General features: G+C 40.8%; 1 pseudogene; it reads left to right on the top strand.

The window, feature by feature from the left end:
• Window positions 1-4,048, top strand: part of LOC102822396 — a 12,255-nt pseudogene extending 8,207 nt beyond the window's left edge.
• The last annotated feature ends 549 nt before the right edge of the window (window positions 4,049-4,597 follow it).

Here is a 4,597-nt window from a genome sequence, read left to right as displayed (position 1 = left end):
CCTGAAATGGAGCCAGAGATGATGACATGGAGCGATGGAGCAGCTGAAGACTTTAGATCCAGAGAGGGAGAGCGACTGTGTGCTGAAGACCTGGGGGGTACGGGGGAAGGATTGCATGGAGTGGATTGTAACCACGGTAATGTGACGAAACATGATAGAATGAATGTAAAACTAATGTTCTTCCATGTAAACTATCACATAATTCACAATAAAACATAAAAAAAACAAAAACTGACACCTTTGCCCTTCAACAATTTAAAGAGGTCTTGTGCAGCAGATTTGCCTGATACAACATGTCATCTGACTTCTTGACTACTACATCCATGAATGTTGATGGCTGATCCAAACAAAATGAAGTCTTTTTTAACTTCAATCTTTTCTCAATTTATATGGATGTTGTTTATTGGTCCAGTGGTGAGGATTTTTGTTTTCTTTACATTGAGATGCAACACATACCGAAGACTGGTTTTTGATCTTCATCAGTAAGTATTTTAAGTCCTCTTTGCTTTCAGAAAGCAGGGTTGTATCATCTACATATTACAGGTTGTTAATGAGTCTTCCTCCAATCCTGATGACACATTTTTCTTCATATAACCCTGCTTCTGGATTATGAAACTATTGGAAATACTTTGGGTTAGATTCAGGTACACCTTAGTCCTCAAATTGAAATCTTTGCTCTTGAACACTTTAAAATGGTCTTATGCAGTAGATTTGCCTAAAGTAATATGTTGTTTGATTTCTTGACTGCTGTTTCCATGAATGTTGATAGTGGGTCCAAGCAACATAAAGTCTTTGACAATTTAAATCTTTTCTTCATTTATTATGATATTATTTAGGGTCCAGTTTTGAGGATTCTTGTTTTCTTTACATTGAGTTGCAACCCACTCTGAAGGCTATAATGCTTGATCTTCATCAGTACATATTATAAGTCCTCTTCACTTTCAGCAAGCAAGGTTGCATCATCTGCATATTGCTAGTTGTTAATGAGTCTTCCTCTAATCCTGATGCCATGTTCCTTTTCATATAATCCAGCTTCTCGGATTAGTTGCTCAGCATACAGATTGAATAAGTATGGTGAATAAGTAGACACTCTGGTAACACAGTGGTTACTAATTGGGCTGTGAACCTCAAGGTCAGCAGTTCGAAACTACCAGCTGCTCCGCGGGAGAAAGATGAGGCTTTCTGCTCCTGTAAAGATTTATAGCCTCAGAAACTTGTACAGGGTCGCTATGAGTCGGTTCCGTCTCCACGGCACATAACCACCACCACCACCATAACTGGTTCAAACTGGATTGAGACGAGGACGTGGAATAGGGACTATCATTGTTGACGTCCAATGGCTGAAAGAGGGATATCATTGCTGACATCAGATGGATCTTGGCTGAAAGCAGAGAATAGCAGAAAGATGTTTACCTGTGCTTTACTGACTATGCAAAGGCTTCCAATTGTGTGGATACTGACAAGTTATAGACAACATTTCAGAGAACGAGTATTCTGAAACACTTAATTGTGCTCAGGAAGAGCCTGTACATAGACCAAGAGGCAGTCATTCAAACAGAACAAGGCGGTATGGGATGGTTTAAAATCAGGAAAGGTGTGCCTCAGGATTGTATTCTTTCACCATACTTATTCAATCTGTATGCCTAGCAAATAATCTGAGAAACTGGATTATGTGAAGAAGAATGTGGCATCAGGATTAAAGGAAAAATCATTAAATAACCTCTGATATACATATGTTACAACCTTGCTTGCTGAAAGCGAAGAAGATTTCAAATACAGCTAAAGATCAAGGTCCACAGCCTTCTGAGTGGATGTGCACAAGACCTCTTTAAAATGTTCAAGAGCAAAGATGTCAGTTTGAGGACTAAGGTGTGCCTGACCCAAGCCATGGTATTTTCACGTGCCTCACATGCGTGTGAAAGTTAGACAATAAATAAGGAAGACATTAGAAGAATTGATACATTTGAGTCATGATGTCGAAGAATATTGAAAGTACCATGGATTGCGAGAAGTAAAAACAAATCTGTGTTGGAAGAAGTACTACCAGAATGCTCCTTGGAAGCCAAGATGGCCAGACTTTGTGGCTCATATTTTGGACATGTTATCAGGAGAGACAAGTCTCTGGAGAAGTACATCTTGCTGGTAAAGTGGAGGGGCAATGAAAAAGAGGGAGATCCCCAAACGAGATGTATTGGCACAATGGTAGCAGCAATAGGCTGGAGAGAAACAATGATTGTGAGGATAGTGCAGAACCAAGCCGTGTTTCATTCTGTTGTGCATAAGGCCTCTATGAGTTGGAACTGACTCAAAGGCAGTTAACAACATAACCCCTGCTAATTGGCCCAATTTTCATACCTACCACACAGGCAAATTTTCTAGGCAAGAGAACCACTGCCTCATTATTGTTTGCTTCCCCCCACCTACGCCCAATCACACTCCAGGAGACATTTCGCAACAAAGTTCCTGTTCATTTAAAATCCCTCAGTAGAGAGTGATTGTGGTTAGCAAACTGGTTTCTGAGCTCATCTCCACATTCACCCCAAACTCCTCAAAGAATATTAGGTAAGGAACCAGCAGTTAAGATGGGAGGAGGTGAGCCATTGTATGTGTTCAGCGTAGATGACATAAAAGCCAATAAACACTGTGTAGGTTTTTTATGTACATTTTCTTATTTGACTTTAAGGGATCATTACTCAATGTTAGTTCTTATACTGAAGACTCTAAGGCTAATGCTTTGACGTGATTTTAAAGACTGATTTTTTTCAGCTGGTATAAATAGTACGGACACAGTAAAAGTACTTGAGAGAGCCTAATGAACCATTTCCTACACCCCATTACTTTGAGTCTGGTATGACTGAGAGTGCAGGCACTAAGGCACTAATTATCCTCTTCACAGACACCGACAGAGATCGACAGAAGGCCTTAAACACAATTTCCCATGCAACTCAACATTTCCATGCATAATACACTCCTGCGTGTTTTTTCTTGTTGCAATTCAAAAGAAAAAGACCAAGTTATTTCTATTACTTTGTTTAAATCCAAAGGGTATGTACAGTTAATGATACTTCCTAATTGCCAGAGACAAAACATAAAGCTATACACACTGGAAATGAAGTTTTTTTGTTGTTTTTGTTTAAATGATAAATGATGACATTTCATAATGGCCTAAAATTCATTTAAGAAGTTAAAAAACAAAGATAACTTATGTCCTAATGGGTTATGTGAATGATTTTGCTACATTGAACCTTACTTATCAATGTTATTAAGTTTACACTGAAGTATAATGACCAGCCTGCTTATTGCAATGCTAGTAGTTTGAATTCACCAGCCTTTCCAAGGGAAAATATGAGGCAAAAACTCTATATAGGGTCACTATGAGTTGGAACCAACTTGATGGCACACAGCAGCAGCTGTGTCTACTCATCTCCACACTGGTGGCCAGAGGGGAGACCTGTACGAGCAGACACTCCGTTGTGTGTGCAAGATTCTGCAATACACAAAAGATTTAGCACTGATCTGCACTGAGCCAAATAGAACCTGTGTCATGCAGATCGCTGGGCACAGGGAGGAGACAGCAGGAAGAAACTGCTCCAGGAGTCTCTTCCAAAGAAGATCTGGCCAGCCCTGGGCTGGTCCTCACTAGGAGAAACAGCTATGGACTTGCAGTGAAGGAAAAAAGAAAAAAGCACACCTGTGTTAGATCACTTTGGCCCAGAGAGACCATTGTGACTTTCTAAGTTGGCTTTGAAGGCCATTGTTAAGTGAAGCGGTAGAGTAGGGGCTGGCTACTCAGGCAACAACCATGGCGGTACAGTGGCCTCATGGTACCCTTCATTGTGATGAGCGTGTTTTGGGGCTTTGTGGGTTTCTTAGTGCCCAGGTTTACCCCTACGGGTCCTAACTGAGGAGTCATCATCACCATGTTGGTGACCTGCTCAGTTTGCTGCTACATTTTTTGGCTGATTGCAATTCTGGCTCAACTCAACCCTCTCTTTGGACCACAGTTAAAAATGAAACTATCTGGTATCTCAAGTACCATGGGCCCTGAAGAAGGTGTACTCTATAGTGCCTCTCATTGAGGTCATGCAGACCTTCTAGATGCAAAAGCACCTCCAAACTCGGAGCACCTTCCTTGACTCACTTATTCGGGTATCAACTGCCTTAAACATTTACATCACATATGAATGACTTATTCTAAAATACAGTATTTTTCCTGCCACTGTTTTTTACACTTTGATGAATTTCATGCCTACTTTAATTTACTTAATCTGTGCTGATTACGCAAAATGATTATGCACACTTCTGAAATGGAAGGCTATACTTTGGAGAATACACTACCTTCTCCTTAGAAGCTTGGAACCTTTGAAGATAGCCCCTGCCTGTTCATGACAAGAGCATCAACAGAACATTGTAAGACCCACCCAGAAATGGCTTCACAGCAGAAACAACTCAGTGGGGCGGACAATTGTTGTTGTTGTTAGGTGCCATCAAGTCAGTGCCAACACACAGCAGAACAAAACACTACCCAATCCTGGGCCAACCTCACTACTGTTGCCACGCTTGAGTCCATCAAAGCTGCCACTTGGCCAATTCATCT

Source organism: Chrysochloris asiatica, unplaced genomic scaffold (genome assembly GCF_000296735.1).
Source record: "Chrysochloris asiatica unplaced genomic scaffold, ChrAsi1.0 scaffold00234, whole genome shotgun sequence".
Lineage (NCBI taxonomy): Eukaryota > Metazoa > Chordata > Mammalia > Afrosoricida > Chrysochloridae > Chrysochloris > Chrysochloris asiatica.
The sequence above is the reverse complement of the archived record's forward strand: the minus strand, read 5'-3'. Positions and strand labels throughout refer to the sequence as shown.